Source organism: Apis laboriosa, unplaced genomic scaffold (genome assembly GCF_014066325.1).
Source record: "Apis laboriosa isolate Shangri-la unplaced genomic scaffold, ASM1406632v1 scaffold13_cov153, whole genome shotgun sequence".
Taxonomy (NCBI): Eukaryota; Metazoa; Arthropoda; class Insecta; order Hymenoptera; family Apidae; genus Apis; species Apis laboriosa.
The window spans coordinates 2,750,423-2,766,640 of NW_025221370.1; the positions used below are offsets into that span (position 1 = coordinate 2,750,423).

The 16,218-nt window shown below is 36.9% G+C and overlaps 1 protein-coding gene and 1 non-coding gene across 2 annotated transcripts in view; one reads left to right on the plus strand and one right to left on the minus strand.

The window, feature by feature from the left end:
- The window catches only part of LOC122720968 (ankyrin repeat domain-containing protein 6), a 123,363-nt gene that overhangs the window by 54,404 nt on the left and 52,741 nt on the right, over positions 1 to 16,218 (minus strand). The gene's annotated exons all lie outside the window — the stretch shown is intronic.
- Positions 4,345 to 4,417, plus strand: Trnar-ucg. Its single transcript has one exon. It is a non-coding gene; the product is annotated as a tRNA-Arg (tRNA).

Sequence of the window (16,218 nt, forward strand, 5' to 3'; positions counted from 1 at the left end):
TCATCTTGGAAAAATCCTTTAACCCTCAAACTCTAAACAAAGACAGATTCAATTTCCAAAATTCGAAGAGATTTCGAGAGATCGAAAGAAGAATCGAATCTTGACACCATCCTGAAGAAAATCTCTCAAAACTCCTCTAAATAAAAACAAATTCAATAAAAATAAATTTTCTAAAACTCGAATTCTAAATTCTAAATTCTTTCTTTAATTCTAGATTCGAGTGCGTAAGAAAATCTTCGTATTCGAGGGATCGAAAGAATCGAATCTTCGAGTTCGAAACCTCCCCTATCCCTCGCATCATTGGAAAAAATGCCTCAACCCTTAACCTCCCCCCCCTCCCCCCCCCCCCCAAATGAAGACAGATGCATCCTGCCTCCGCCTCAAAACGTCACATCCTCTCCGTTCGTTCTCTAAAACTCCGCCTCGCCATACATTTCGCCATAGACAACACCGAACAGGTTTCCAAGATTCTACGTCAAGGTAGGCAACCAGTACAAAGGTTGAATAAATCAGAAAGAGAGCGGATGCGCGGCAGCGTAGCCGCGGAAACACTTGTTCGTTGGAAACGAGTGGAAAGAGAGACAATGGGGTCCCGCTTTCACCTGGTTGCAATCCAGTATCGAGGAGAGGAGGGAGAGCAGACAGACAGAGAGAGAGAGAGAGAGAGAGAGAGAGCGTGGTGGCCGCGTTATGGGCAGCAGTCGTTAGTTAACGCCATAAATGGGAAGCGGGTATGCGAAAGTTCATGATGTACGTTGTTACGTCAATTACGCGGTTTAGCTACGTAGAACGGGGCACCGCGGGCTTCCATCACGTAACATTGAAACGCGGCCGGACGTTTCGACGTCTTTTACGCCGCAAGAGGTGCACCCAGGAATCTAAATTAACCCGGCCATTCAGAGGCCGCTTCGCAGGGCCCCTCTCCACGCAACACGCTTAATATAGTTTATTCTATCGTCCATTGTGATTGTGAGTTACGTTCGGATTGATACTTTCTTTCTTTTCTCCCCTCTTCTTCTTCTTCTTTTTCTTCTTTTTCGTTTGTGCTTGCTTCTGCGGTTGAACGGAGAATCGTTCGGAAGCTCTTAGATTCGAGGTACCATTTTTTTTTTTTTTTAAATAATAATTTGTAGTAATTTTTTAACCAAGAATCGGAGATGAAGGAGTAAGAAATTTAAGCGATTTGATGAATCAATGAAAGCGAAAATAATTCTTTTGGTCGAACTTTTATGCTTTCTTTCGTTTGTTCTTGCTTTCGTACATTACTACAATAATTTGTAGTAATTTTTTTAAGATAGGAAAGAATCGGAGATCTAAAAGTAAGAAATTTAAGCGATTTGATGAATCAGTGAGGACGAAAATAATTCTTCTAGCCGAACTTTTACGAATCGATACTTTCTTTCGTTTGTTCTTGCTTTCGTGATTGGAGAATCGTTTTGAACAATAATTTATGATAATTTTTTTAAGATAGGAAAGAATCAGAGATCTAGGAGTAAGAAATTTAAACGATTTGATGAATCAGTGAGGGCGAAAATAATTCTTCTGGCCGATTGATACTTTCTTTCGTGATTGGAGAATCGTTCGAAAGCTCTTAGATTCGAGGTTTTTTTTTAAAAGCAACAATAATTTGTAATAATTTTTTTAAGATACGAAAGAATCGGAGATCTAAAAATAAGAAATTTAAGCGATTTGATGAATCAATAAGGGCGAAAATAATTCTTCTGGCCGATTGATATTTTCTTTCTTTCTTGATTGGAGAATCGTTCGAAAGCTCTTAGATTCGAGGTACCATTTTTTTTAAAAGCAACAATAATTTGTAATAATTTTTTTAAGATACGAAAGAATCGGAGATCTAGGAATAAGAAATTTAAGCGATTTGATGAATCAGCGAGGACTGAAAATAATTCTTCTGGCCGACAAAGTGGTTGAATGCGCACGAACTTTTACGTAGCGGTTTATGTATGAAAATGAATATATTGTACAGCGCGTGTACCACGTTCACAGAAATACGTTCTCCCACGCACGATCGACGAGTATCCGGAGGAGTGTTTAATGTATTCACCCCTCTTTTCTAGAAGAGTCAGCCGAGGCATGCTAATTGCCTTTTGGACAATAGTGGGATACCATGTTGGCATGCGATTCTCGGTTGGCCACTTTCTACCTTACATAGGGAACAATTTCGTCCGATTTCAACTGGCTGCCATCCTCTCTCTATTTTATTATTATCTCTTTGTATTCGCATTTCGAGTTCGAATGAAAATATAAAAATCAATATTTAAATACTTATTTCATATGCGTGATATATTCTTTTTTTCTCTCGAATTGAAATGGAAAAAAGGAAAGTTGATAATTAAATTTTTTTTTCTGCAACACAAAATTTCAAAATATCGTGTAATAAGTTGCACGAAATGTACGAAACGTGTGCCGCGAAACTATTTAACTCGAGCTTCGTACGGAACAATGGGCAACTAGGTCTTGCAAGGAATATTCAAACGAATATTTAAAGACAGAATGGAAAGTAAATGTACGAAAGAAACACACACACACACACACACTTTTACTTTCATTCCTCGTTTTAACACTCACTCTTTTCAATCCCCTCTTATCAACATACTTTACCGCGTTCTTAAGATAGATTCTTAACGTAAATATCTCGACGAGGTAAATAAACAACCGTCTCTCAATTTCACCAATCCTTATCGAGCTTCCCATTTTACTACATCTATAAACCAAAAGCTATACGATGAAGCAACTCCTCTTCCACACGCGTTGTAAAATCTACAATGCAACAGAAACCTGAAAGGTATCCCAACCTAACCGTTCCGCTTCCACTTCTCCTTAATCACCATGTGTACACGAAACACCGAGAAACGGTACGAAACACGTTGCAACACGGACCCATACCGAGCGAAATTCGAAGGACAAGAACACGGTTGGCATTCGCGAACGAAACCGGCCACCCGCCTTTATCGTCCAAATAAAGCCAGAGTAATCCCAACCTCTACCCGACACAACGTTACGAGCGCCCGCCGTAAACGGGTGAAATAGGGGGAGAAAGTTGGAACGACAACGCAACATTTGTCTAACTAACAAGCTACACCGCGAGGCGGGAACTGTTAAATCATCCTCTCCGGTGTATCGGTGTATTTACCGAAGGATAAAACGTCCGGCTCTTTTGAATTTATTGCAACCCCTTGATTTATCTTGCATCCGCGCGAGAAATCAAAAAGAAAAAAAAGAAATAAATAAATAAGAAGAAGACGAAAGAGAAGAAGAAGAGGAAGAAGAAGAAGAAGAAGAAAAGGAGGGGGGGATATTCTCCGTTTTCGCGCGGATCTCACCTTCGTGTTTATCGTCGATCGAAAACTCTGGCTGGCGTGTTGTGTTGTCCGCCATATGCAAAATTGTTTTTTCCACTCGCGAAGAAACCGCCCCGAGGAGTCCAATACACCCTCGAATACACCGGGCTCGATAATTGCCGCGTGTCCGCCGTCTTCATATCGTAGGTTTCATTAAAGCCTCGTGATGCTGTTCGACCAGAGAATTTATAGCGAAGCTTGGAAAGCCGTGGTATCTCGTACGGCTCGAGTTCCCTTTCGGTGTGATAGAAAGAGAGAAAGAAAGAGAAAGAAGAGAAAGAGAGAGGGGGGGGAACAATGGATAATGGTAATGGGTAAGATAGATTTTGCTCTTTTTCTCTCTGTTTTTTCTTTGTGTTTTATTTTTGATTTTTGTAAAAGTGGGGAGGGGGAGGAGACGTAGAAAGAGATGTATACGCGTAATTGAAACGTGGAATAAGATTTAGGGATGTAGTTTAGCTTTGTTGATGCGATATGATAGCTATGATATTTTGTTTGTTTTTTTGAATCGTGGTAGCTTTTTTGGTATTTTGATGAAAGTTTTTTTGTCGATTATAGAAGGGTGCGTGATATCATTAGACATCACGCAAGATCTATCTTTCTTATCGATAACATTGTTTTATCGATAACTTAATTTCAGGAAAAGTTAGGAATAAAAATAGGAAATAAAATTGTGAATTTTTTTTTTTTTTTTTTAGTAGATAATTGTTTATATCAACGGTAATAGAATATATTTAACGCGTTATGCTCGTTTTATCGAATATATATCGCTCGATTGGCAAAATGAATAAATTATAACGCTCATAGGGGATATTTTAAATTTTATAAAAATTTCGTATTTTTTTAGTTCTACGGATAGAGGAGTGTTGGAAAATGAATATGCGTTGCAAAATGTGAATAATTAAAGAGGATTTATAGGTTTTAAACGCGTTTGAAAGTTGAATAGTACGAGGGGTTTTCATCTTTGGGGTAACCACCCCTAGATGACCGTGTGGCCTAACGGATAAGGCGTCGGACTTCGGATCCGAAGATTGCAGGTTCGAATCCTGTCACGGTCGAAAATTATTTTTTCCTTTTTTTTTTTTTTCCACGAGAAAATTTTCTTCCAACCATCGTCGTAGAAATCATTGGATCGAACTGAAATCAACATTTATTTTATTTATGCAAAATATTCTCCCTCTTGTATTTCCATTTCTCGAATAATTATTACTTTACGAATATTTATTTAAACGTAATAACAAATCGTAAATTTACAACGAATCGTCCATCGATTATCGTTCGTTTATTTTCATTGATTTTTCATACGCTTCAATCGATATTGAATTTCGCGTCACACGATTCGTACGTCGCTCGTGATAATATTTTGAATACACGTGTACGTACTTATTCCATTAGAGCAAAGTATAATTGCGTTATCTATCTGGCACGTACTCCGTTTGAACCCGATTAAATAAGCTCGTGAGACATTAGAAATTAAGTTGTCGCGATAAGAGGAATATTTCCATTGCTTAACAAACTTCTTGCGTTTAATTCAAAAGAACCAAAAAAAATAAAATCTAGTGCCAAAAATTAATGAAAAAAAAAAAAAAAAAACACGTCGAATCCCAATTTTATCCATTTATTTTATCCACTTAAACACCAATGAATCGACCTATGAATTTACCTAAAAAAATATTATTCACATTGAAACTCTTACGAAGATAATATAATTATATCGATCAATATCGAGCAATCGTCGTATCGAGCAGTCTTCTTTGAAAAGAAGAATCGGAGAAATGAAAAAGAATCGAAGAACGAAGACACAACAAATTCGAAGCGTGAATGGTATCCGTCTACGCCTCCTCTCCGGAGGAGAGGACGACGACAAAGCGAATGGGCAATTACCAGGCGTAATTACGTTCATTACACGTGGAAACGGGATTCGCGCTTAGGTAGCGGGTCGTGTACGGTTGGTAAAGGTTGCGGGAACACTCTATAATTCACCGCGCATACCCCATCGACCTACGATACCGTCGTCGGTTAATTTGTTGCTTTCGACGATCGCCACCAGCCGAGAAAATAAAATTATCCGCGTTAAGTAGGGAGGCGGTTCGATCCACGTGCGTGACAAAGAGAAAGAGGGGAGGAGGAACGGACAAAGGGGGAAGGAATGAATTGGAGTCGAAAATAAAGGTGGAAGGGGATGGCTCGACCGGATGTCGGTGAATGGGACGAATAACGAATCGAATGGTAAAAAAAGAAAAAAGAAAAATATTTGTTCGAAGGAAAGAAGAAATTCTAGCGATTAAATTTTGATCAGAATTTGATGAATTCGGAATGATTTTAGGAATCGATTGATTCGAGAGAATAATTGTAAGGGAAAAATTTTATTGAAGCAAAGAAGAAAATAGGAAGAGCGAAAGAAGTGGTACAATTTTTCGAGGAGGCAAATCTTCGGCGACACGATTCCGTGTCGCGTGTTTGCAATTCGTGAGAATTCGTTTCCTATGCGCGGAGAATCAATTACTATGTGCATGTAAATAATCAAGGAGGGAACCCCTTCGATACGAAACTTAAGTACGCGTTACGCCCACACACATTGATTTATGCTACGTAATCCCTTCTATTTCTCTTCTCGATCTATCTCCTCGAAACGGATGTGTGCTCTTCTCTCGCCGTGCACGTACGACTTCCGGTCATAGGTTAACCAGCGTCTCGCCTCTTCTTCGCCGTCTTATTCTTATTCCCTTTTCCTTATCTCTTTCCTCTTCTCCTCCTTTCGTTTCTTCGGAAGCAAAATAATAAAAGCGTCGTTCCTCGAATCTTATTTTTTTTTCTTTTTTTTTATTATTTATCACCGTCGATATTAATGTAAAAAAAGAAGAGAGAAAGTGAATCCAGTTTAAAATAATAAAAGCGTCGTTCCTCGCTACGAATCTTATTGTTTTTTTCTTTTTTTTTATTATTTATCACCGTCGATATTAATGTAAAAAAAAAAGAGAGAAAGTGAATCCAGTTTAAAATTCGCGTTTCTCGAGATAATTATCGGATTGCGTAATTATCGGATGATCGACATTGGAACGACAGATGGTCGATTTATATTTTTCTCTTATTATTTTCCAGACTATTTTAAGTGATTCGATCGTTCTATCCGTTCAATTGGAAGTTAAATCATTCAGCGTCGAAGAATTACTTCGGACGGAGAGATCGCTTCATCTCTCGGCTTGTGTGCACTTTGTTCGATACATTGGAGGATCGTAGTTGGAAAGGCCACGATTACCGATTGATTTACTATGTAAAACTTTCTTTTCTTTCTTTTCTTCCTTTCTTTTTTTTCACTCCCCCTTCCCTAGCTTGTCTCGTATCGTAGATTAGAACGATCTGTTAGAATGTTGTCCCATCCGTGACAGTCGATATATTACTGCCGTCCAACGATTAATAACTCACCGGTTAACAACATTATCATGTGTACTCCCTTAGAAACATCGAGTCGCTTCTCCCTTTGCATATATCCCCGTTTCGAATCGTCAACATCCTGAATCCACGATCGAATGTTATTGCGATTAATTCTTCTTTTCTTTTCTTTCCCTTTGTTTTCTCTCATCAATTAAAACAACAAGTTCAAATAACTTCGTACAAATCGGAAGATTAAGATTAGAAAAATAAATTCATCGCATTTTTCCTGAATCCACGATCGAATGTTATTGCGATTAATTCTTCTTTTTTTTTCTTTCCCTTTCTTTTCTCTCATCAATTAAAACAACAAGTTCAAATAACTTGGTACAAATCGGAAGATTAAGATTAGAAAAATAAATTCATCGCATTTTTCGTATCCATCCTTCCCTTATGATCTACGATCACAGTCACGATATCGAAGATTTATAGCCTTCCAATTTCCAATTCCATCATCCCTATTCGATCCTTTCCCACCAACTGTATCGATCGCATACCCTTTATATATATATACGCGTTTCCTCGATATTTCTGAATATTGCAACGGAGGGGGAGAAAAAAGGAAGAAGAAGAAAGAGTACCGCAAGATCTGAACACGTTGAGCCGTTTTCAATTCGCTATATATCGCCAGAGGCGGTTTCCGGAAAATCGAAAAATCGTTGGAAGGGGCTGGCCGAACGAGGAAGTCGATACCCGCTTGGAAGAAACGTGGACGTGAGACGAACACGAAATGACGTGTGGGAGTGAGAGTGAGACGATCGTCGATCATAGCTCGCGATGGAAAAAGTCACTCGCCTTCGAGACTTTCTCATCCCTGCAAGAGGATCACCCGATCGTTGACGAAGCGACGATTACCGATCCGATCTTATTCCGTTTTGGAATGGAACACACATACGTTTTGTTAATCTTTATTATGATGATACGAATCGAGTGGAGAAGAATATTTTTAATTTTTAATGAATTCGAGGATTATTGAAACTGTTTTAAAATAAGTTTGGTATACCGAAGGAATTTTAATTTCGTCCGATTTTAAGTAATCTGATCTGGAGATCGTATCTCGTAATAGTCATATGAAACGACACCGTTTCGTCGTGAATCTCTACGTGAGTTGAGAAGAATTTTTTAATCATGGTAAATTCGAGGAAGTGAATTTGATATTCCAGAAAGAAATTTTAATTTCGATCTGTTACTATAAATAAGATTTGTAATAGTTACCTGATGGAACCGTTTTGTCGTGTTAATCGTGAGTTAAGAAGAATTTTTTAATCATAGTTGGAGGAAGTGAATTTGATATTCCAAAAAGAAATTTTAACTTTGATCTATTATTATAAATAAGACTTGTGATCTGATGGAGATCATATCTCATAATAGTGATATGATGGACTATTGATTGATCGTGAATCGTGAGCAATATGGATACGTGAATTAAAAAGAAGGTAATTACTAAGGTAAATTAGAGGACTATTGAAACTGTTTTAAAGTGAATTTATAATAATCCTATGGATGGAACGACATTGTTTCGTGTGAATCTCTACGTGTGAATTGAGAAGAATTTTTTAATCATGATAAATTCTATAGAAAACTGTTTTAAAGTGAATTTGGTATTCCAGAAAGAAATTTTAACTTTGATCTACTATAAATAAGATTTGTAATAGTCATCCTCGGGAACTTCATTTCTCGGCAGAATAGAATAGAATATCTCGCGACGATCGATATTATTACGAGAGAAAAATAATTGGAAATTGGAATTTTTTTGTCGTGTTAATCGTGAGTTAAGAAGAATTTTTTAATCGTGGTAAATTCTAAAGAAAACTGTTTTAAAATGAATTTGGTATTCCAGAAAGAAATTTTAACTTTGATCTATTATTATAAATAAAATTTGTAATAGTCATCCGATGGAATCGTTTTGTCGTGTTAATCGTGAATTAAAAAGAATTTTTTAATCGTAAATTCTAAAGGAAACTGTTTTAAAATGAATTTGGTATTCCAGAAAAAAATTTTAACTTTGATCTATTATTATAAATAAAATTTGTAATAGTCATCCGTTTTGTCGTGTTAATGAATTAAAAAGAATTTTGTAATCGTGGTAAATTCTAAAGAAAACTGTTTTAAAATGAATTTGGTATTCCAGAAAGAAATTTTAACTTTGATCTATTATTATAAATAAAATTTGTAACAGTCGTCCAATGGAATCGTTTTGTCGTGTTAATCGTGAGTTAAGAAGAATTTTTTAATCGTGGTAAATTCTAAAGGAAACTGTTCTAAAAAGCGAATTCCAGAAAGAAATTTTAACTTTGATTTATTATTATAAATAAAATTTGTAATAGTCATCCGTTTTATCGTGTTAATGAATTAAAAAGAATTTTGTAATCGTGGTAAATTCTAAAGAAAACTGTTTTAAAATGAATTTGGTATTCCAGAAAGAAATTTTAACTTTGATCTATTATTATAAATAAAATTTGTAACAGTCGTCCAATGGAATCGTTTTGTCGTGTTAATCGTGAGTTAAGAAGAATTTTTTAATCGTGGTAAATTCTAAAGGAAACTGTTCTAAAAAGCAAATTCCAGAAAGAAATTTTAATTTTGCGCAATTTTAAGTTGGTTCCATTCTTACAAATGCGCATAAACATGATTTGTAATAGCGATATCCGATGAAGATGGTATCTCTGTCCATCGTACGGTACAAGGTGATAACGGATCAAAACTTGTCGGATCTTCGTATCGAACGTTAAGTCGCAAGGAATCCGGATTAATCGGCGAGAGGAATGTGTGATTCTATCTTGAAAGTTCCCGAGGTTTCTTAGCGGTTTTTACGCCGTCCTCCGATAACTGTAACGCGACCGTACGTCGCCCGAAGAAAGAAATCGTACGCGAGAACGCGGAGGACTTAATAAATACGTTTCATCAGGGACGAAGTAAGAAGTGACAGGGAACGATAAACACTCCTACTAAGATTCTTCTTTATTCAAGCCTTTCATTGTTCTCGGGAGAATAGAATAGAATATCTCGCGACGATATTATTACGAGAGAAGAATAATTGGAAATTGGAATTTTGGAAAAAAAAATTGGAGGAAATCTTTTTCGAATTGAATCGAAATCACGCGTTGAATATATTCAAATTTTATATTTAATCAGATAAATTTCTGGCGTCGCTCTCGACACCGGGATTCGATAAAATATTCGTACAAATAATATAAATTGGACAAGAAATCGTATAAATTGGCAATTTGCGCGTTAAACGTCTGGAGAGAAGCAGCTTCTTCCATCCCACTTTCACTTACTCGTTCGCCGAACCAAACGTTCGCGAAACAAGCGTTGATCCATTCATTAAATCTTACGACTCGAACGTTAAACCTGTTTTCGATAACCCCGATATCCCGTTGAACCCGTTAATGAATAACAGCCCCGCGTTTCCGTGTATGCGTTATAATTGCCATTATCGTAGCGCGCGCGCGTTCATCTAAAGAAGACGGAATACAAGACGGAATCCGAAAAGCCGGATCATATAGAATTTCTTATTAGCCGGTGAGCAAGAATCGTGGTTGAAGAAAGCAGGAAACATTCCACCGATGGATTCCCTCCATGAATTCTCTTTGATAATCAGATATAATTGGAATAGCTCGTTTCTTCTAACTAGTTTCCAAGTGAAATTAAGTGGACGTGCTTCGCCTTTCCTTATTTTTCTATTCCAAATATTTTATAATCGTACAGGATCACTTTTCTCTCTCTTTTTTTTTTCTTTTTTAGAAAATAACTTTTAACCGTCGGGATATTTATACACTTTTCCCTGACTGAGAGGAGTATAATTGTACGATTTCTCGACCGCGTTTATGAATTACGAATTAAAATATTTTCGGGACGAGGGAAGAGGAGAAATTCAAAACGATCGAGATCGAGTAAAGCTGATGATCTGTGACGCACACATTCGTGGAAACGCGTCTCTTTCGCAAATGGCAAATTCAATGTAATCGACTCCAACAGCACGACTCGAATCGGAATTTTATCCCAACACTCGGCCGAGTCGGTGGCCGAGTTTCTCATCCGACTAACTGTAACCAAGCAACGTAGAAACGAACAAGGACGTGTCCCTAAGCAACGTTGGAGAAGGAACGATGGAGCGCGTCTACCGGATCATTTGCTCTCTGATGCACCCGAGACGAGCAACTCCTCTCATTATCCGGACGAGGAACATTTAGCTCGACACCCATCCGCAACCTCTTCGTCCTTGCCACAAATTGTAACCATCTGGACGGATTACTGGACCCCTCTTACTTCCCCTTCTTCTTCTTCTTCCTCTAACGCGAACGTTATTTTGCATCGTGGATCTCGATTACCGAGCGAGATATTTGGCGTCACGATCACGTAGAGGAAAAAAAAATATATATTTGTTTTATAGAGTTGGAATGGACGAGGAAGGAAACTATGGCTTTTAACTTTTTGTCGGGTTGATCGAGGATTAATGGAGACGACGAATAATAACGCGATAAGGAATGATAAGGAAGCCTTCGAGCGATTTCTCGAGTGGATTTCTAATTGCTTTTTAGAGGAAGTAATATCGGTCGTGTATATAACAGGCGGAGGTTTTGATTTGATTTTCTTTCGGATGGAATAATAAAATCGGTATGGTGTAACATTTTCTATCGATTGTAGACGTTCTGGACGCTTTCGAAATTACGAAGAAAGAATATCCTTAGGGTAGATAATATTTGATAACGGTGGTTGTGAACGCGAAGTGGAAAAATATGCAAATTTCGTCTGTTGTTTTTCTTGCGATTACACACTTTCGACATCGAGAATCTTTATTTTCTTAGTATTTCTTTCGCATGTTGCATGTCCTCAAGTAATTTTGAGATATAAAGTCGAGATACGCGTTATTTATAAGTAGATAAATAATTTCTATATATGATTATTAATAAACGATTCCTCTATCTTAAATTGAATCAAACAGTCTTGAAGGCTTAATAAAGATTGATAATAAAAAAATATCACGATTTTTATCTCATATTTTTTTTCCTTTTTTTTTTTTTTAGATAATTAAATCGACGATAGAACGCATAAAGGAAAATAAACGAATTCTTCGAATTCTATTCTTGATGTAATGGTTTTAAATGGACGAATGATTGACGCCAATAACATCGCCTTGAGTACCATATGATTCGATTCGACGCGAATCAACTCGTATTTAATGATTCTCGGGTGAATCGGAAACTCGCAAAAGGAAAGCGTCGATGAAAAATGATAACGGACAAACCAAAGGGAGGAAATAAAAAACTAATGAATCGCTCGAAATGAGTACAAAACGAGAGCCATCTCGAGTGCCGATATCTAGGGGTAACTAGATGATAGGCCCCAGTTTGAGAAAATAGATGATTTTCGTATCCCGCGGTCTTAAATACCGACTATAATAATACGCGCCGCCGGCACAAGATTAATGGGTGATAATAAAATCGCACACATACGAACTCAACTCTCTTGCTTCCTGCGCCTTTCGCCTGATCTGTAAGAAGAAATTTTGCTGAATTTTCTCGATATCTGCATTTCAATAAATTATCGATATCTCTGCCAACAGAGATATTTCTTTTTAAAATAAAATTAGCAATTAAAAAGACGGTGTCTTTCCAACATTCCAATCGTTCCAATGTAATTTACCAAAGAATTTCAATTTCTTTTTCTTTTTTTTTATGAAAATTCCATCAATACCCACCCTAAAATAGAAATAATAAGATAAAATAAAATTAAATAACAACGGGAATTGAGAGCCACCATATATACGAGACGAGTATCTAAACTCTGCATTAATATCGCGCCTGCGCAAAAGAGACAAAATGGCGGTAGCTCGGAAAAGCTGAAATTAAATTTCGCGCCACAACGTCCGCTAATGAGTTCCTGATGCAGCTAGCATACATCACTGTCTTCACTGGCGATTAATACCTCTCTGCTCGCCTCTGCACGCGTGTTCTCGTGTGCAAATAACGATAAGAATTACTGGAAAAAGAGAGATAGAAACGAGCCGATCTCGAATGAGTTTTGAATTTGGAACGGCTTCTTCTTCCTTTCTTTTTTTCAAATTTTATTTCGTTCGTTTGCGCATCGAACGTGATCTCGAGAGGAACGCTCGTTTCACGTTAATTAACGTTCACGAGCCTTCATTACGATCATCTTGATACTTTTAATCAGAGCTTCGATCTATCACGGCGAAGATCTCCAAGATTCTTAACACCCTTGTAATTATTATTCTATTAGATGGCAGAACGGAATGGTATTATTCGTGGTTATCCATCGCGTCGATCGAATTATGCTTCTCAATTATGCTGCCGTATATTTTCAACTTTGTATCAAAGTTGTTGAAACAACAGTTGGAGTATCGATAAACACGTCTCCAGCTTGCTATAAAAAATAACCCGATTCTCCAAAAGCGAAAATAAACACCCGAAAGTGGGCGTATAAAAATAATTGAGATACTATTAATTAAATTTTTAGGTGGAAAGAGCGTTCTTACTTCGTTTTCGTAATCTAGTAAATAAATTTCAATATTCGATATTTTCACGCACATGTATATTACGTTTATCCGAAGCTCTGGAATCGGCTCTCTCTCCTTTTACATCCTACTGCTCTCCTCGCGTTTGTTGGAAATCGATCCTTTGATCGAAAGAAAAAGCAATTGGTCCGAGATACCTTCCTGGAAAGATTACCGGCGCAAAATGTACCAAGTCGTGACTACGGAGATGTTGGCCGAGAGAGATCCTCCTAAGGGATCGGGCCACGAGCTCTCTTCTCGGAACTCATGATTTTGTTTCCCTGGGTCAACGGGTCACGCTTATAATTGCTTATTAAAACCAGCCAGTGTCCGGTTAACGAGGTCGATACCTGGAAATATACTTTGCCTTCCGAAATAAGAATCCGAACAAAGGGACCCGCCAGAATTGTCAGCAAAACTCTTGGAAAAATCGACGAGATCATCGATATATAATCGTATATATAAAATATGTAAAACCCAAAAAAAAAAAAAAAAAAAAAAAAAAAAAAAAATAAATAAATAATTATTTTCGATATTTCGATAATCGAAACGATGGATTGGAAATTAATTACGTGACGATCGTTAATAATCGATTTAAAAAATGATACGAGAAGAAGGCGTTTGGCGTCGATCGCAGGTTGAAATTGAAAATTATTGATTATTCGCTTTGATACATTTAGGCCGGCCGTAAAACTCGAATTACAAGCGGATGGGAATTTATCGGTTGTATATATTCCGCTTGGGACGAACCAGTTGCCGCAAACTCGATGCGATATTTGCGCAACGGCTGTGCAACGGTTAAAGGTAATATAATAAGCGCGGGTCAGCCAGTATTTATAAATTGCAGGGATACGAAGGATGAATAATTTTACGAGCTCGGCCCATCTAGCCACGTTTCTTATTTACGTGCAAATTAACGCATGCGGCCGATCGCGGCGTGGAAAAAATAATTTGAAACGGAAGAAAAAAAGAGAGGCGATTTATCGCGCGTGTCGCGCGTTTTTCACCGCCGAATTTATGATTCCGAAGAGAAGAGATCGCGTGACGAGCGTGTTTCTGGAAACACGAATCATTTCTATTTTTTTTTCTTCTATTATTGTTAATATTATTGCCATCAATTACGATCAAAAGATTTAATGGTGGCTATCAACAGAATTATAAAAGAATCGTAAAAGAAACGAGATCGTCGTGGAATAAAGATTTGACAATTTTTAGAAAAAAAACATTCTTAAACTCAATGGAAGATGCAAGAAAAAAAGAGGGGGAAAAAAGATAGAATCGCATAATCTATGGTTAAAAGTACTCTCGTTAAAAGTACTCTTTAAGTTAAAATCAATTATTCACGCCGATATTCATCCACGGGGCGTGTCGCAACGCTAGATGCAATTAACGATGGATCGAGTATTTCTCATCGGAAACGAAGTTGGAGAAGTTCGAGCGTTAATTAAGCTATGCATACAAGAGCGAGATCCAGCGAGTAAAACGATGCAATTTCATTATCCTAATGCCTGTGTTTCACCGCGTGAAGTGTATACCTACGACTCGTTTCCGTGTTCGAAACGTTCGTTTCGTTCGACACGAACGTGCTCGAGGAGGAGGAGGAGTGGAGGAGGAGGATCGATGGAAGAAGAAAACCTTTCTCGCTCTCGCGAAAAACTCATTGTGCTGTCTTCTGATTCGTGCAGGAACAGGATGATGCAACGACTATCTAATTATGTTCGCGTGAGTATTTAGTAAATTAAATTTTACAGACGGTGTGGTACTTCTCGAATAATAATCGGTCGGATGATGAGCGGTTGCGTCTCGTCGAATGAACTTTGAAACCGGAACCGATTCGTGATTAAATATCGATACACGCTTTCTAAACACTTTTCTAACGCGAAATATTTATTCTTTCGATGAAATACAAATCCTACGTCTTAATAAGAAATAAAAGAACGAGTTAAATTTCGACGGGATGAGTTAAAATTAGAGATCGCGCGAATGGTAGCGATGATGATATTCGCTTAACGATCTTTCGATAAGATAAAAATCCTCCGTTCTTCTATGGAAAAATAAAAGATTGGTAAATTTCGTCATGATATTTAAGGAATCGTATTAAATCGAGCCATTAAAAGATGACGATATTTGCTCGAATGAAGAGAAACCACGATGAATTTAAACTTTTCTAAACGACTCGAGTGATTTTTAGCATCGGATTTCTCAATGTAAATATAGATAGATAAATTTCACGCAGAAAAATTATGAAACCGTACAAACATATATATATATATATATATAGAAATCACAAATGTCAATTAGAAAATTCGTCTTCAACCTCAACATGTTCATTATTCAAAGCTCTGTTTCCAAAACAACTGTTGGAAACAGTCGTCATATCTCGACTCGATCAGTTTCGCGCGATCCTTATCACACCGACACGTGTAAAATGTGCGCAAGGGTAATTAATCAAACGATTAATGCGAATCTCGCATACAAGGATACGAAGGCTTGCTCTGCGTCCACGAAAGCCTCGGTTGAGAAATGTCGCGCCGGTCGCTGATCTCCTCTTTTACTTCCCCTCTCTTAATTTTTAAAGGTTTATAAAAAATAATATTGTTTTATTAAATATTTTTGAATAAATTTAATGTATTAATAGTTTAAAGTAATGTGAATGAATAATTTAAATATTAAAAAGTAGAATAAATTTTGTACCTTTTGTATCAGGGTTGATTAAAATATTATAATAATTTATATATCTCGAAAATAAAAGAGCTAAATTTATAAGATTTTTTTTGTGGAAATAAAATTATTAATATAGATTTAGAAATTATATGTTAAACGAATTTATTAATATCTAGTTTTTTTAGAAATAAATTTAATTTAGATATAAAAATTTTATAAATTAAAATTATAATATTTAATTTATAA